The 19194-nt window shown below is 38.4% G+C and overlaps 1 pseudogene across 1 annotated transcript; it reads left to right on the top strand.

The window, feature by feature from the left end:
- Positions 1-446: 446 nt before the first annotated feature.
- Positions 447-17554, top strand: LOC311601992 (replication factor C subunit 4-like; annotated as a pseudogene). Its single transcript has 5 exons — positions 447-475; positions 2675-2855; positions 13877-14173; positions 16663-16959; positions 17141-17554. The product of its transcript is annotated as a replication factor C subunit 4-like (transcript).
- Positions 17555-19194: the final 1640 nt, after the last annotated feature.

Here is a 19194-nt window from a genome sequence, read left to right as displayed (position 1 = left end):
TTTGGGTGAAAGGTTCCATAGATATCTGTTAGATCCATTTGACCCATGGCATTGGTTAATGATGTTATTTCTCAGCTTAGTTTCTGTTTCAATGACTTATCCTTCAGTGAGAGTGGGGTGTTGAAGTCTCCCACTATTATTGTGTGAGGATCGATGTGTGTTTTAAGCCTTTTTAGCAGATCTTTTACCAATGTGGCTGCCCTTGTATTGGGAGCATAGATGTTCAGAATTGTGATGTCATCTTGGTTGACTTTACGTTTGATGAGTATGAAGTGTCCATCCTCATCCCTTTTGACTAATTTTGGTTGAAAGTCTATTTTGTTCGATATTAAAATGGCTACCCCTGCTTGCTTCTTGTGTCCATTTGCTTGGAATATTTTTCCAACCTTTTATCCTGAGGTAATGCCTATCATTATAAGTGAGATGTGTTTCTTGAATGCAGAAGAATGTTTGATCTTATTTATGTACCCATTCAGTTAGTCTGTGTCTTTTTATTGGAGAATTGAGACCATTGATATTGAGAGATATTAATGACCAGTTACTGTTCAGAGTCTTAATTTTGCTGTTGGTTCCAGTCCAGCCTTTGTGTAGTTGTGTTTTTGCCATGGTAGAGTTATCTATTTCCTGAGTAGTTTTGGTTGTAACTTAACCCTTTGGGATGAAGTTTTCCTTCTAGTACCTTCTGTAAAGCTGGATTTGTGGATAGGTACTGTTTGAATTTGTTTTTGTCATGGCATATTTTGTTTTCTCCATCAATGGTTATTGATAGTTTTGCTGGGTAAAGTAGTCTGGCCTGGCATCTGTGGTCTCTTAGGGTTTGCATGATCTCTGTCCAGGACCTTCTGGCTTTTATGATCTCTGTTGAGAAGTCGGGTGTAATTCTGATAGGTTTGCCATTAAATATTATTTGGCCCGTTTCCCTTGCAGCTTTTAATATTTTTTCTTTGTTCTGTATGTTTTGTGTTTTGATTATTATATGACGGGCAGTTTTTCTTTTGTGGTCAATTCTATTTGGTGTTCTGTAGGCCTCTTATATGTTTATAGGCATCTCTTTCTTTAGATTGGGGAAATTTTCTTCTATGATTTTGTTGAGAATAGTTTCTGGGCCTTGGAGTCTGACATCTTTCTTCTCTTTCTTCAATGCCTATTTTCCTCAGATTTCTTCTTTTCATGGTGTCCTTAATTTCTTGGATGTTTTGTGTCAGGAAGTTTCCAGATTTGGCATTTTCTTTAATGGTTGCTTCAAGATCTGTGATTGTATCTTCTAGCCCTGAGATTCGTTCTTCCATCTCTTGGATTCTGTTAGAAAAGCTCATCTCTGTGTCCCTCGCCTTCTTTTCTGAGGTCTCACATTCTCATTTTTCTTCTGTTTGTGTGTTTATCATTGAATCCATTTTCATCTTCAGATCTTGAACAGATTTTTTGATTTCTTTCATCTGGTTGTTTACATTTTCCTGAAAATTTTCCAGTTCCACTCTATGTGCTTCTTTTATGTCTCGCACCTGCTTGGCTGCATCTTCCTGCATCTGATTTCTAATTTTATTTGTTTCCTCCATTAATATCCTCATTACTAAGGATTTGAGATCATTTTCTTGTATTTCCGTTGTATTTGAGTTCTCTGGTTGTTTTCTTTGGGATAGCTGGACACTGGAGATGCTATATCATTTTGGGTTTTTTTGTTTATGCTTTTACACTGCCCTTTAGACATCTTGCAGTCTCTATTTTTGTTGGGTAACTTCCAGAGTTGGATGGAGGGAGTCTGATGATAGATTCACTTGTTTTATCACGATTTCCATAGGCTGGAAGCTCTGATGCTTCACTGGTGTGGATGGCATGAGGTTAGCCCTGTCGTTTTGGGCTCTCACAGCCAGTGATCCTCAGCTCCCCTTTGCTGTGGGTCCTGTAATCTTTCTGGGTCTCTGAATGAGTGTTGGGTCAGGCCAAGGTATCCACAGCCTTCTGGGTCCCCTGCCATGTCCAGCCAGGGACATTGGGCCCGAACCACGCATCGAGCTCAGCTAGATTCTCAGGGCCGGTACCGTCTGCCACAGCAGGAGAACTGCGGCTGCACTGAGCTTGTGCCTCTAGTGGAACTGAGTGCTCCGCCCAGCCTGTGTCACAGTAAGAGAACTGCAGCTGCACTGAGTTAGTGCCTAGGGTGGAACTGTGCTCTCTGCCCAGTCAGTGTCACAGCAGGAGAGCTGCCGCTGAGCTGAGCTGGTGCCTAGGGTGGAACTGAGTGCTCGGCCCAGCCTGTGTCACAGCAGGAGAACTGTGGCTGCGCTGAGTTAGTGCCTAGGGTGGAACTGCGCTCTCCGCCCAGCCTGCATGACAGCAAGAGAACTGCTAGTGAGCTGAGCTGGTGCCTAGGGTGGAACTGAGCACTCCACCCAGCCTGTGTCACAGCAGGAGAACTGCCGCTGAGCTGAGCTGGTGCCTAGGGTGTGCCTAGGTTGGAACTGAGTGCTTGGCCCAGCCTGCGTCACAGCAGGGGAGCTGTGGCTGCACTGAGGTAGTGCCTCAGGCAGATTTGCTTGCTGAGCTGAACCAGCGTCTCCATGGCACAGCGCACTGAGCGAACCCAGGACTCTGGGGCTGAACTGTCTGCCGAGTCCAGTTTGGGTCACAAGGCACCACACGACCCAAATCCTGTCCAGAGTCCCCTCTCCCGTAGCAACTCCCACCAGCCACCACTCCAGTCGCCTCCACCGGAAGGCTTTGAGCTGCAAACCTCAGCCGCCTCCGCCGCTGCTGCCGCTGGTGCCTCTGGTGCCGCTGCTGTTGCCATTGCTGGTGCCTCTGCCGCCGCCACTCTGATCCGAGAAAATCCGTGCTCCCCCTGTGTGCAGGAGCACGCAGGTCCTCCATACCCTGGTCCCTCTGAACCGTGGAACACTCCTGCTGCCGTGGTGTGGGGACCCCGGTGTTCCTGGCTCAGAAATCCATGCAATTCCCTGAAATGTTCACTGGAGCTTCCAAACACGGTCCAAACTGCCCGCCGCCATCTTGGATCCCACATATTCTTTTAATAGACATATATTTGTTGCCCATATTTTTGTCTTTTATTAGAACAATTTCTTTAAAATCTATCAAGTACTTTGACCATATTCACCTCCTACCTCCTCTTTCTCTACAATATCTTTTGCTTCCATTTCACCCTTCTGAGATATATGTATATATACATTTGTATATTTCTCTCTAAATTTGAACACTTGTCATGTTTGGTGTGCTAACTATGTTTCTTTAGTTTTTAATTTTCATAATTTAGTTTTTGCATTGTTTGCATATTCCAGAACATAATTATTGGTAGATGTATAGCTGGCAAAGACTTCTTCCCATTCTCTGGCTTTCTCTTTACATAACATCAGATCTTGTTTCAGTTTCTGATTACAAGATAAGAATTCACAGTCAGACGGCCTTCACTGGCAACCACACCATTTGCCAGATGTCTCCACTGGGCTTCTTAATCAAGTCTGAAAATCTAGCTTGTCAGTTGCCTCAGATTAAATCATAGTCTTAACCTTCAAGTCAAAGGCCAACTGGAACAGTTTCTCTTTTGTGCAGAAACATTTAATTTCATGGAATCCAATTTGTCAATTATTGGTATTATTTCCTGAGATTTTGGATTTGTTTTAACAAAGTCCTTGTCTTTATTTTGAAATGTTTCTTTATGTTTTTCTTTTACAGTTTCAGAATTTTAGGTCACATATTAAGGTTGTGTCTCCATTTGAATTGATTTTTGTACAGAATGAGAGATGATGAGGACCTAGTTCTAATCTTCTGCACTTGGGGAACCTAATTCCCAGAATATTTATTATTCTTTGGTGATTCAGGCATTTCATGTGTAAGTATTGTTTGCTATCTTCTAATTTTTCTCACACATTTTGACAGTTCATAAATCTATCTTCTCTCCAGAAAGAAGTCAAAATTTATTTTCTTTAAACCCTGCTTTCATGGTCTTGAGAAAATTCTGTATGAGCAACTATGTCCCTGGATAAATCTTAGATTAAAGCCAAGAACCCTCATGTGTGACAATACTGGGATTGTCTGTGGCTAATAGATGCCATCTTAGGCTAACAATAGCCTACTTATAAAGGAGTAACTGTGACTCCTTGGCCTTTGACTTGATGGTTAAGACTATGATTTATTCTGTGGCAAATGATAAACCAGGTGTTCAAACTTGGTTAAGAAGCCCAATAGAGATAGCAGGCAAGTGATGTGGGTGCCAGTGAGGGCCACCTGATGGTAATTGTTGATCCTGTCTGGGCGAGGTGGCTAATGACTAGCTGAAGGAGTGAATGGCATAAAAAAACATTAATCTTTAGGAATCGTTAAGAAAACATTAGGCTGTAGATCTACACTAGAGCAGATGATTGGCAAGGAATAGCTCTCTCTCTCTCACACATCAGTATCAGGATTCTTGAAATAAAACCCTGACTATCCATAAACTGGGGCACTAGAAATAGCATAGGATATTAAGAGGTGATTTTATAGAGAAGCAATGTAAGTGCCAAGTGGTAGGATGCCAAAGTAGAAATAGCAGACAAAGGGGGGTGGTAAACAGCTGTAGGAAAGAGCACCCATAACTTGTAAGTAAATATAAAACATCTGATTATCCCTCACAGTGTAAAGAAGACACTCTCAGAACCAGAATTTTAGTGAATTAACTAAAGTCTATTTTAGTACAAAGACACTCAAATTTCCTCTTATACCGATGCCACCTGAAATCATCATCATTATTCTGTCATAATGCAATTCACCAAGGAGAAGAAATAACCCGTTTTCTCACTTGGCACTTATTAAGACCTATTTCCTTCTACTCCATTCCTTTATTTTATTAAATGTACAGATATTGATTGAATTTCTATGTTTGTGTGGGGTATGTGTGTTTGTGTGTGACAGAGAGAGAGAGAGAGAGAGAGAGAGAGAGAGAGAGAGAGAGAGAGAGAGAGAGATAGACAGACAGAGAGAAAGACAGACATATATATAGAGAGAGAGTTGTTATGTTTTCCAGACTAGTCTCAAACTCAAAAACTTGAAATATCTTCTTCCTTCAGACTTGGAAAGTTGAAATGACTGATAGGTCCATGCCTTCTTCCCTGGCTCCAGTTTAAATTGAATTTGTTTATGTTCAAACTTTATTTTCCTTGTGCCTCAACTATGAACACTATTCCAGATAGCTGCTTTGGTTAATCCTGGATTTGATTAAAATTTTGTTCTAGTTTTCAGTGACCTTTCCAAATATTCCTTGGATATCTTTTATTTCAATTTTTGAAGAATATATTACTAATATACTTCAGCCACACAATGAATTATATTGGCTTCCATTCTCCAGCCTTAAAATCTTGACACCATTTATGTCATTATTAAGAAAAATGCCCTGCTAAGTTTAAAACAGTATAATTAAAACTGCTGTAGAAAAAATATTATTCTTGGTTGGTACTAATATATGAAGCAAAAGAAGAAGTGATAAAATAAATAAGATATAACTTTAAAAAACATAATCACATCATTTCTCCATTATCTTGCCTCCCTTTTTACACATCCCATGTCCTATTATTTTCTCCGGAATTCACATTTCCGTCATTTTAAACTATTATTGTTATACATACAAACAAATAAGCAAATAAATACAACCTTATGAATCTGTATAATACTGCCTTCTTGTATATTTCTAAGCTGAAGACCACTTGATATTTGACACAACTCTTATCTGTCTAGCCAACGGCATAATCAGAAATGTTTTCAAATGCAAAGGATAACATATCAGATGAGGATTATTGTTCCTTTAGTTCATTCAAATCCATTAGTTGGCTTAAAAATATTTGAAGTGTACATATTCCTATGTGGAGTGGTAAAGTAACTTAATGTCACATTTTTGTGTTATCTTTATAATACATATTGATAATAAGTGAAAAACAAAAACCTGAATGCTTCTTCATTGGTTTTTATCCATGTTTGGTTGTGATAAAAGTTTTGAGTTTTTGTTGTTTTATGTCACATTTTACATGGATTATATTATTTTACTTTATTAAAAATATTCTAATAGAAATAGAACTACATCCTTTTCTGAGTCATCTATTACATACAGGCCTTTTCAGATAGCCACCATCACACCCTTTGATATGCCCCCCCCACTTGCAAATTGACAGTCTCAATTTTGTTTATTATATTTGTTACATACATTTATATGTAGGTACACACACACACACACACACACTCTTAATTTGTGTGGGTATAGTTTCAAGGCTGACTACTCTGATCTAGACAATTAATAAGAAGATTCATTCCCAGTAAAGGCTGAATCTTTCTTTCCCCCAGTAATCAATAGGTACCTGTAGTCATTTGTCTAAGAACAAGATCCCACAAGATATCCCTCTTTTACATTAACATGTCATTGATATTGCTATCATCCCACTGTTCTTATGTAGACATTTCTAGGAAAGACTGTTTCACAGAAGACTTTCTGGTATTCTGACTCATAAAATTGTTCTTCCTCCCCCCTTCCAGAATGTTCTCTGAGCCAGAGGTACAGGAGCTGTGATTAGGATATAGTGACTGAGGCTGAGCTCCACATTATCCATTGATCTCTGCATTGTGTCCAGTTGTGATTTTCTGTGATGAGCTCCATTTGCTATTAAGAGATATCTCATCCTAATAATTTAACAGCATACCTGAGAACTCTATAACAAAAAGAAGAAATCACAGAAAAACAGAGTATACAGCAAGCAGTAAATTCAGGGCTGAAATCAATTAGATAGCAACAAAAAACAAGAACAAAATAAAAAGCCGAAGGAAAGAAACTAAATCAATAAGATAGACAAGCCTGGCCCCTGTAACCTTCATCAACTGGACCTCACACCTACATGAATTTCCAGAAGCCAGCAGCCCCCAGCCAATACCAGTTAATACCAGAGATAGCCATATGGCTAAAGGCCAGTGTAAGAGCACAGATAACAAGAGTGTGGACAATGTGGCAACACCAGAACCCAGTTTCATTTTACAGCAAGCCCAGGATATCTTAACACAGCTAAAGAACAGGAAAATGACTTTAAATACTGTCTCATGAAGATGATAGAGACCTTTAAAGAAGAAATGAATATATCCCTTAAAGAAATACAAGAAATTGCAGTCAAACAGATAAAGGCCTTTAAAGAGGAAATGAATAAAACCCTTAAAGAAATACAAGAAAACACAATTAAATAGGTGAAGGAAATGAATAAAACTGTCTAAGACTTGAAAATGTTAATACAATCCTGGAGATGGAAAACCTAGGGAAGAGGTAACAGAGGCAAGCATTTCCAACAGAATCCAAGAGATAGAAGAGAGAATCTCAGGTATAGAAGATAAGATAGAAGAAATTGATACATCATTCAAAGAAAATGATAAAGCTAAAAAAACATTCCTGACACAAAACATCCAGGAAATCTGAGATAATATGAAAATACCCAATTTACAAATAATGAGAATACAGTAGGGTGAACAGTCCCAGTTCCAAGGACCAGAAAATATTTTCAACAAAATCATAGAATAAAATTTCCCCAACCTAAAAAAAAAGAGATGCCTATAAACATACAAGAAGCCTACAGAACACCAATTAAACTGGACCAAAAAAGAAAATCCTCCCACTACATAATAATCAAAACACTAAGTCTACAGAACAAAGAAAGGATATTAAAAGCAATAGGGAAAGGTCTATTAACATATAAAGGTAGACCTATCAGAATAATAACTGACTTCCCATCAGAGAAGCCTTAAGGGTCTGTCCAGATCTCTTGAAAACCTTAAGAAATCACAGATATCAGCCCAGACTACTATACCCAGCAAAACTCTCAATCACTATAGATGGAGAAAACAAGAAATTCCAAGACAAACCAAATTTAAACAATATATATCCACAAATCTAGCCCTAAAGAAAATAATAGAAGGAAAACTACATCTCAGCAAGGGTAACTACATACAAGAAAATACAATAAATACCTCCACAGAAGCAAAGAAGAAGAAGAAGAAGAAGAAGAAGAAGAAGAAGAAGAAGAAGAAGAAGAAGAAGAAGAAGAAGAAGAAGAAAAAGAAGAAGAAGAAGAAGAAGAAGAAGAAGGGAAACACACACAAACACATACATACTACAACCACCACCAATAGGAATTAACAACCTTTGGTCATAAATATCTCTCAACATTCATGGTCTCAATTCACCAATACAAATACAGAGGCTAAAAGAAAGTTTGCAAAAACAGGACACCATTCTGATGCATACAAAAAACACACCTCAACAACAAAGATAAGCATTACCTCAGAGTAAAGGTATGGAAAAAAGTTTTCCAGGCAAACAGACACAAGAAGCATGCTGGAGTAGCCATTCTAGCATTTAATAAAATAGACTTTCAATCAAAAGTAATTAAAAAAGATGAGAAATGACACTTCATACTCATCATAGGAAAAATAATTCACCAAGATGATGTCTCAATTCTGAGGATCTATACCCTAAATGTAAGTGCATCCTCATTCATAAAATAAGCATCACTAAAGCTTAAATTACACATCGGATCCTACACATTAATACTGAGACTTCAACCCAGTACTGTCACCAATGAAAAGGTCATCAAGACAGAAACTAAACAGAGAAATCATCAACAGACATTGTGAATCAAATGTACCTAACAGAAATCTACAGAACATTCCACCCAAACACAAAAGAATATACCTTCTTCTCAGCACCTCATGGAAACTTCTCTAATATGGACCAAATACTTGGTTACAAAGCAAGCATTAACAAATACAAGAAGATTGAAATAACACCTTGTATTCTAACAGACAACCATGGGTTAAAACTGGACATCAACAACAACAGAATGCCTACAAACTCTTCGAAACTGAATAACTCTCAACTCAATGACCACTGGGTCATGGAGGAAAAAAAAAAGAAATTAAAGACTTTCTAGAATTCAATGAAAATGAATGCACTACATACTCAAACTTATGGAACACAATGAAAGCAATGTTAAGAGGAAAGTTGATAGCACAAACTGCCTTCGTAAAGAAATTGGAGAGATCTCATACTAGAAATTTAAAAACACACCTGAAATATCGAGAATAAAAGGAAGTAAACACACCCAAGAGGAATGGACAATAGGAAATAATCAAACTCAGGGCTGAAATCAATAAAGTAGAAACAAAGAGGACAATGCAAAGAATCAACAAAACCAAGAGCTGGTTCTTTGAGAAAATCAACAAGACAGACAAATTATTATCCAAATGAATTAGAAGGCAAAGGAAGAGTATCCGAATAACAAATTCAAGAAGAATCATTAGGTCTTACTTCAAAAGCCTGTATTCTACAAAATTGGAAAATCTAAATGAAATGGATCTCCCATGCTCATGGATCAGTAGGACCAACATAGTAAAAATGGCCACTTTACCAAAAACAATCTACAGATCCAATGCAATCCCCATCAAAATACCAAAACAATTTTTTGCAGACCTTGAAAGAACAATCTTCAACTACATGTGGAAAATCAAACAAACAAAACACTCAAAATAACTAAAACAATGCTGTACAATAAAAGAACTTCTGAAGGTATCTCCATCCCTGTTTTCAAGCTGTGCTATAGAGGAACAATAATAAAAAATGCATGGTACTGGCACAGAAATAGACTGGTGGATCAATGGAACTTAACTGAAGACCCAGAAATAAACCCACCCATCTACTGACACTTTTTTGACAAAAACAAAACAAAACAAAAAACACAAACAAAACTAAACAAAAAAACAGTACAATGGAAACGATAGCATCTTTAACAAAGTGTGTGGGTCTAACTGGATGTCTACATGTAGAAAATGCAAATTGATTCATATTTATCACCCTGAAAAAATTTGAATACAACTGGATCAAAGACCTCAACATAAAACCAAATACACTAAATCTATTAGAAGAGAGAATGGGAATCAGCCTTGAAGTCATTGGCACAAGAAACAACTTCCTGAACAGAACAGCAACAGCTCAGGCTCTCAGATCAACACTTAATAAATGGGACCTCATGAAACCTAAAATCTTCTGTAAGGCAAAAGACACTGTCAACAGAACGAAACGGCAAACTACAGACCAGGAAAAAAATCTTCATCAATCCTACATCTGACAAAGGCGTACTTTTCAGAATATATAAAGAACTCAAGAAATTAAACACCAATAAACCAAATAGTCCAAATAAAAATAGGGTACAGGGATAAACAAAGAATTCTCAGCAGAGGAATCTCCAATAGCGAAGAATCACTTAAAGAAATGCTCAAAATCATTAGTCATCAGGGAAATGAAAATCAAGAGGATTCTTAAATTCCATATTACACCTGTCAAAATGACTAAGATCAAAAACTCAAGTGACAGCACATATTGGCAAGTTGTGGAGAAAGAAGAACACTCTTCAATTGCTGGTGGGAGTGCAAACTTGTACAACCACTTTGAAAATCAATCTGGAGGCTTCTTAGAAAATTGAGAATAGCTTTGCCTCGAGACCTAGCTATATCACTCCAAGATATGTACCCAAAAGATGGTGCACCATACAACAAGGACAATTGCTCAACTATATTCATAGCAGATATTTTTATTTTTATTTTATTTTTATTTTTTAAAATTTTTTATTAATTTATTCTTGTTACATCTCAATGGTTATCCCATCCTTGTATCCTCCCCTTCTTCCCCCCTCCCATTTTCCCCTTATTCCCCTCTCCTATGACTGTGACTGAGGGGGATTACCTCCCCCTGTATATGCTCATAGGGTATCAAGTCTCTTCTTGGTAGCCTGCTATTTTTAAATAATAGTCAGACACTGGAAACAACCTAGATGTGCCTCAACTGAAGAATGGATAAAGGAATTGTAGTACATTAGCACAATGGAATACTACTCAGCTACTAAGAACAAGAAAATCATGAAATTTGAAGACAAATGAATGGTACTAGAAAATATCATCCTGAGTGAGGTAACTCAGACCAGGAAAGACACACATGGTATGTACTCACTTATAAGCAGGTATTATCCATATAGTACAAGATAACTATACTACCATTCACAGAACCATGGACACTAAGTAACAAGCAGCACTCAAGGAGGATTCTTGAAATTCACTGATAAGGGGAAAATAGAATAGACAGAGGAAGTGCTTGAAGTGAGGGAACAGGATAGGAGTGGGAGTGCTGGCAGAAATGAGGGAGGGAGCCAGATGTGGGGAGAGGTTGGTGGGAGGACAAGAGGGCTTCAAGAGAGAAAAGAAACTGTTGGTGGGTGCATCTCTGAGACAAGTTGGAGACTTATGACAGGGTAGGCTCCTAGGCAGATATGGAAGTGATTCTAGCTAAGACCTCTAGTAGAGGGTGACATGGAAACTGAAGAGTCCACCATTTAACCAGAAGGAACTCCCTAGGGGAGGGTGGGGAACAACAACCTACGCATAAAGACTTCAACCCAAAATTTACCCTGCCTACTTAATGTACAGGGATAAAGATAGAGCAGAGAATGAGGGAAGGTCCAACCAATCCTTGCACATACCATGAGAGAGAACCAGTCCCTGACACTATTAATGACATTCTGTATGCTTGCAGACAGGAGCCTAGCATAGCTGTCCTCTGAGAGGCTCCACCCAGCAGTGGATGAAAACAGACACTGAACCTCACAGTCAAACACTTGGTGGAGTGCAAGGAGCCTTTTTGAAGAGTGGAAGAAAGGATAGAAGGAAGGGGACAAGAGCTCCATAAGAAAACCAACAAATCCAACTAGCTAGGACCCAGGGGATCCTACAGATATTGCAGCACCAACCAAGGAACATTAGACTGGACTTAGCCCCCCTATGCATATATACTCAATAGGCAGCATGGTCTTTCATGTAAGTCACTTAGTAAGGGGAGCTGGGGCTGTCTCTGACAAGGATTCTGTTGCATGCTTTTCAATCACTTCACCCTAGAAGCTCTGTCTTGCCAGGTCAGCATGGAAAAAGATGTGTTCTGTCCTGATGTGATTTGATGTGCTTGGAGGGGTTAGTGAGGTAGCTCCCCTTTTCTGGGGAGTTAAGGAAGGGGAATAGAGGGAAGAGGGAGAAAGGGTGGGACCAGGAGTTGAGGAGAGGAGGAGGGCATGAGTGGGATGTAAAGTGAATAAATAAATAAATAAATGAATGAATAGATGGAAATAGCTTTCATGATCAAGGATTGGCAGTATTAATATAGTAAAAATGACCATTTTACCAAAAGCAATCTACAGATTCAATGAAATCCTCATCAAAATTACAGTACAATTGTACACAAATCTTAAAAGGATAAACCTAATATAGTAGAACATTCCTAAAATGTATACATACATACATACATACATACATACATACATATATATATTTATATATATAAATGTGTTCCTAATGAATTATCCAAGTAATGGAGGAGACAGGGCTCCAAGGGACCATGTCTTGTCACCAAATGAAGCTTCCAGTACCAGAACTTGGTTACATCTAATTGAGGGCCAAAGGGGCCCTATGGGAATCCTCAAACAACTCAGGCTGTAGACAAGACTATATGTTTTTCTATACAAACTGACAGCAAGATCCCATTGCTGAGGACCACATCTATACAACATATTGAACAAGGAGAAGTTAAGTTGGTGCCTATACAGAGTCTTCACTCCTATATTCTAGAGTGTTTGGTACAGGAAATACTCTGTTTGCTGCCAGAAGAGAAATGTAAGGACAAAACCAGCCATAAACTCCTTCACTCATAATGGTATCCTGCCTGTAATATATGCTGGGCAATTGTGGCACAAAATTTGTGGGAGTAACAAGTAATATCTGATTTGACCTAAGGCCCACTACATTAGATAAAGCCCATACTTGACAGTGGTTTGGTAACCAAGACCCAGAAACTAGGTAGCCCAGGGACCTACGGTAAAACCAAATACTATGCATCTAAAAAATGGGATGATAAAATGACTTCTAATGACAATCTGATATACTCATAGGCCAGTTCCTTGCTCAGCCATCACCAGAAAATCTTCTTCCTGCAGCAGATGGGAACAAATACAAAGACCCACAACTAGACAATGTTCAGGGAGTAAGAGACCTTGGAACACTCAGCCCTATGTGGGAAGTCTCCATCAAATATTTCTTGTTATGGCAGAGGAAGCCCTGCTGATGAGGAAATAGTGACAGCGCCAGAGGGGATGGAGGACACCAAGAAAACAAAGCCCTCTAAATAAGCATGTTCAAAGCTTATATGAACTCACTGGTTGAGGCAGCAGGTATAGGGCTTGCGAAGGTGTTCACCAGGTCTTCTGCATATATATAATGACCTTAAGTTTAATGTTTTTATGGGATTCCTGGGTGTGTAAACAAGAGGGTCTTTGATTCTTCTGTCTCGTGGCCTCTTTTCCTTATTTTGTCTTGTCCAAATCTGATGTGTTAGTTTTTGTTTTATCTTATTGCATTTGTATTATAGCTTATTTTGTTGCTTAGATGCCTGTTTGTTTTCTAATGAGAGACAGAAAGGGAGTGGATCCAGATGGGAGGGAGGTGGTGAGAAGGTGTGAAGAATAGAGTGAAGGGAAACTGTAATCAGGATATATTATGCTTTTAAAACTCTATTTTAAATAAAAAGAAAGAAGAATTAATATTACTCTGATAAATAATTAAGCTTCCTTATACAGATATTAAAATCATTACAAAAGCTTTGTAGAATAATAGTAATAAAGCATAAATATTCCCTAGTACAAACACTTAATAGCAGATATGGTGTGTTCAAGCTTAATCTCAGGGAAATACATACACAAAAACAAAATGTTGGGGGAAAATCATAGGAGGAGGTTGGGATAAAAAAATTATAGTATAAACACCTGATGGACAGGGGCTACTGAAAAGAAACCACACAGGAATTTCCAAAGGCACATCTGTCAGTACTAAATCACATTTGACCAAGGACTGGGAGATACCTGCCACTGTGGGAAGCAGTGGAGAAACCAAGAAAGTCAAACCAGTTCCATGGGTGGAAAAATATCATCCAAAGTGTAGATGAAGTTTCTGTCCATGAAGAAGCAATTGCAGCACCAAAAAAGTCCTTAGAAGGTACTGATCTTCCTAATCATTTGTTCTCTGGGCTCCCCCAGAACTGAAAACATCCACAATTTTGGCAGCAGCTAGAGAAGTCTTTGAGTCCAAATTCTTTCAATTAAGAGTTCTTAAGTTCCTCTTTCTTCACATTCTTGCCAGCATCTGCTGTCACTTGAGTTTCTGATCTTAACCATTCTGACAGGTGTAAGCTGGAATCCCAGAGTTGTTTTGATTTGCATTTCCTTGATGACTAAGGACGTTGAACATTTCCTTAAGTGTTTCTCAGCCATTCGATATTCCTCTGTTGAGAATTCTGTTTAGCTCTGTACCACATTTTTTGTTGTTTTTTGTTTTGTTTTGTTTTGTTTTGTTTTTTGAAACAGAGTTTCTCTGTGTAACAGCCCTGGCTGTCCTGAACTCACATTGTAGACCAGGCTAGCCTGGAGCTCACAGATCTGCCTGCCTCTGCTTCCCAAGTGCTGGGATTAAAGGCATGCACCACCATACCCCACTCTTTATTTTTAATTAGATTATTTGGTTTGCTGTTGTTTAATTTCTTAAGTTCTTTATCTATTTCAGATATAGCCCTTTGTTAGATATAAGGTTGGTTAAGATCTTTTGCCAGTCTGTGGGATGCCGTTTTGTTCTGTTGACAGTGTCCTTTGCCTTACAGAGGCTTTTTGTTTTCATGAGGTCCCATTTATTAATTGTTGATGTCAGAGCCTGAGTCTGTTCAGGAAGTTGTCTATAGTGTCAATGAGTTCTAGTCTCTTTTCCACTGCTGGTTGGAGTGCAAACTTGTACAACCACTTTGGAATTTAATCTGGTGCTTTCTCAGAAAATTGGGAATAATTCTACCAATTCTACCTCAAGATCCAGCCATACCACTCCTGGGCATATACCTGAAAGATGCTCCACCACACAACAAGGACATTTATTTGCTCAACTATGTTCATAGCACCTTTATTCATAATAGCCAGAGTCTGGAAACAACCTACATGTCCCTCAACAAAAGAATAGATAAAGAAACTGTAATACATTTACCCAATGGAATACTATTCAGCTATTAAAAACAAGGAAATTATGAAATTGGCAGGCAAATGGATGGAACTAGAAAAGATCATCCTGAGTGAGGTAACTCAGACCCAGAAAGACACATATGGTATATACTCACTTATAAGCAGATATTAGGCACATAATACAGGATAACTATACTACAATACGCAGACTTAAAGAAGCTAAATAATAAAGAGGATCCTGGGGAGGATGCTTAATTCTCATTCAGAAGGGCAGATAGATTAGACACCAGAAGTGGGAGCCTACCCTAGAGGTCCTCTGAAAGTCTCCACCCAGCAGAGGTTCCAGGCAGATGCTGAGACTCACAACCAAACTTTGGGGTGGAGCACAGGGAGTCTTATGCAAGAAATCAGGGATAGAAGGCCTTGGAGGGATATAAGCTTCATAAAGAGACCAACAGAGACAACAAATCTGGGGCCAAGGGGGCCTGCAGAGACTGATACACCAACCAAGGACCATGCATGGTGAGGACCTGGACTCTCTTCTTAGATGTAGTCAATAGGCAGCACAGCCTCCTTGTGAGTTCCATAATATGGATCCCTTAGTAAGGGGAGCAGGGGCTCTTTCTAGCATGGACTCTGTTGCTAGTTTTTTGATCACTTTTTGATGACTTCCCCTGGTGAGGCTGCCTTGTCAGGCCACAGGGGAAGATAATGTGCTTAGTCCTGATGCTACTTGATGAGCTGGGGTGGGAGGGTGGGGGGGGCTTTGCTGTTATAAGGAATAAAGAAGGGGAGGGGGAAGAGGGAGAGAGGGTGAGACTTGGGAGGAGAGGAGAGCCTAAGATCAAGATGTAAAGTGAATAAATATACAAATTAATTTTTTTTTCTGGGTCTGGGTTACCTCACTCAGGATGATTTTTTCTTTTTTTTTTCCTCCTTTATTAATTTATTCTTGTTACATCTCAATCTTTATCCCATCCCTTGTATCCTCCCATTCTTCCCTCCCTCCCAATTTCCCCTTATTCCCCTCCCCTATGACTGTTCCTGAGGGGGATTACCTCCCCCTCTATATGATCATAGGGTATCAAGTCTCTTCTTGGTAACCTGCTGTCCTTCAATCAAGGGTATTCAAATGGGAAAGGAGGAAGTCAAATTATCCCTATTTGCAGATGATATGATAGTGTACATAAGTGACCCTCAAAATTCCACCAGAGAACTCCTACAGCTGATAAACACCTTCAGCAAATTCGCTGGATACAAAATTAACTCAAAAAAGTCTGTAGCCTTCCTATACACAAATGATAAGCTTGCAGAGGAAGAAATTAGGAAAACTACACCCTTCACATTAGCCACAAGCAATATAAAGTACTTAGGAGTTACTCTTACTAAGCAAGTGAAGGACCTGTTTGAAAAAAATTTCAAAACCCTAAAGAAAGAGATTGAAGATGACATGAGAAGATGGAAGGATCTACCTTGCTCATGGATAGGGAGAATTAACATAATAAAAATGGCCATCCTACCAAAAGCAATCTACAAATTAATTTTTAAAAATAAAATTAAAAAGTGCAATGAATCTGATATACAAGCAGTCCATGAGAAAGTAAACAATTTTGCTCACTTAACTGTGTCAGAAAGTCCTTCATATGGGAAGCCATTGCCCTCCCTTTAAGATTGCAATTATTGATGAAACAGATTCAATGACCTGAGCTGCTCAGGCAGCTTTAAGACATACCATGGGAAAACAGCCCAGAACAACCAGATTCTGCCTCATCTGTAACTATATTAGTTCAATAATTGAACCCCTCCCTTCTAGATGTTCAAAATTCTGCTTCAAGTCCCTGTCAGATAAAATTCAGTACAAGTAATTACTGAATAGTTTCTTTTTATTAAATGTGCATGGGGGAGAAGGAAAGAGGTTGGGGTACCAGAGAGAGAGGGGGGAGAGAGGGAGAGGAGAGGAAAGAGAGAGAGACAGAGACAGAGACAAGGACAGGAACAGAGACAGAGGAGGAGAGGGGAAGAGAGAGAGAGGTATAAGAAAGCTGTGATTACTGAATATTGCTGGGAAGAAAAGTGTCAAAACTGGCAATGAAGGAATAGCTTATCTTGTTAAAATACCAGAAGGAGATTTTTATGGAAAGCCATCACATATCTTCAAAGTGGTACTTGACTAACACGTGGGAAGAAAGTAAAGGAAGATATGATCACAGACATTTCTTGGATAATACTGGGCATAATCATTGAGGGAATAGTAACGGCATGTCACAGTGGGCCTTTTGACAAACTGGAAGCTGTGGTAAAGCCCTAATAGATGGAGGACACACAGCTACCTAGCTTGTCAACAAGCTTCATTATGTGGTTATAGAAAATAAAAAACTTTTTGACAAACAGATGAATACCTGCAGTTGTCTAGGTTTTGTGCAACTGTGATGCAGCAGCCAACTCAGAATTTTTGAAGACACTGAATATCTTTTGTATAAATGAACAAACCAACTTTTTAAGATAACATAAATAAATGATAGAACTATCTGAAATTCATAGTAAAGAGAAAATATAATTATCAATAAATAAATTTTAAAATACTAAGAAAATACATACTGTGAGTCTGGAGAGATGGCTCAGTGGTTAAGAGTACTGGCTGTTCTTCCAGAGGACCCAAGTTCAATTCCCAGCAACCACATTCCAGCTAATAAATATCTGTAATTCCAGGTCCAGGAGATCTGACACAATCACATAGATTTACATGTAGGCAAAATACCAATGTACATAAAATAATTTAAAAGAAAATAAAAAAGAAAATGCAGGATGTGAGGAAATAGTACATTTTTAAATTGAAAGTTCCTGTGAACTTAACCTATTAGGACTCTTACTGAATGATTTGATGTGTTGAAGGAAGCATTTGTTGGATACATGTTCCATGTTCTTGTTTCAATCTCTCAGGAACCCTGGAACATACACCAAGCACTTGAAATAGCTGCTCTAAGAACTGTGTGGGAAGAAACAAGAGATGGATAACATGTTTTAAATATCAAGGAGATTAATAGACATTCCTTTATTTTGATATTCAACTCCCTTTTTAGGCTAGTGCATTTCATGGTAGATAGTTTTCACAGGGAGAAATGTGTCTTGTAATAAAATGATCAGATTTGCTTACTACTAATGATGGTTTTGTCCTTGGACAAATGCTTATGGAGTCCTCTGAGCATTTTTGTCTAAGCCTCAGTTTGAGCCTATGAAAACTTTAAGAAAATACTAACAGAGTTTCCAATATATCAGAGCTACCTTACTAAAATAACTCTACCTCCCTTGAAAGTACCAATTGTTCTAGCTAACTCCTGAAGATAAGGACTATTCCAGTCTTCCAGTTCCAATGAAAAGAAAGAATCTTAACAAATAGTTTGCAGCAAGCAAGTCTATGTGCTCAAGGCATACTTTTATGGACTTTCTTTTTGCATGGTTAAACTTTCCTGACTCAACTGAACCCCTGTACATACCCCATCCATATTCCCTCATTTCCTTTAATAAATAAATTCAGTCACCCCTACATGAATGAAAGTTTAGTTCTGGTCACACTGGATTATTTTCTCTCTATAATAGTTATGCCTGATTAAAATCTGTTTTTGAGCTTTTTCTCTGGTGTCTACTTTATCTTGCATATTGCATAAATATTGAAGTGTTGAGTTTTTATCTTCTGTCTTATTAAAATCATGACTTTCCTTTCCCTAGCACCTCAAGAACAGTTTCCTATTCTTAAAAGAAAAATATCAAGTAACATTGTATTTCTAAAATTTATGTGGCTTTTAGTCTAGGAAATTTGAGTAATCTGTTTGGATTATATTCTTTTTCTTTATTAAGCATAGAAGCAAAAGTGTTAACTTAAAAACATAAACTTTGAACCATGCTTTAATAAACAGACTTAGTGTTCAAAAGTTTGTTCCTAATATATATAAAGCTTTGAGAACTATTTGTGCAGTAGAGTTTATTTACTTGAGTGTAGTAGTTTATGTTTGCAATATCAGTACTACTGAAGCTGACACAGAGGACTATTGTGAGCTTGGTACTAACCTGTGCATCAGTTCTGAGCCAGTCTGGATTA

The sequence above is a fragment of the Acomys minous genome (genome assembly GCF_964271855.1).
Source record: "Acomys minous genome assembly, chromosome: 7".
Classification (NCBI taxonomy): Eukaryota; Metazoa; Chordata; class Mammalia; order Rodentia; family Muridae; genus Acomys; species Acomys minous.
Note: the sequence above shows the minus strand (reverse complement) of the source record. Positions and strands in the feature narration are given on the sequence as shown.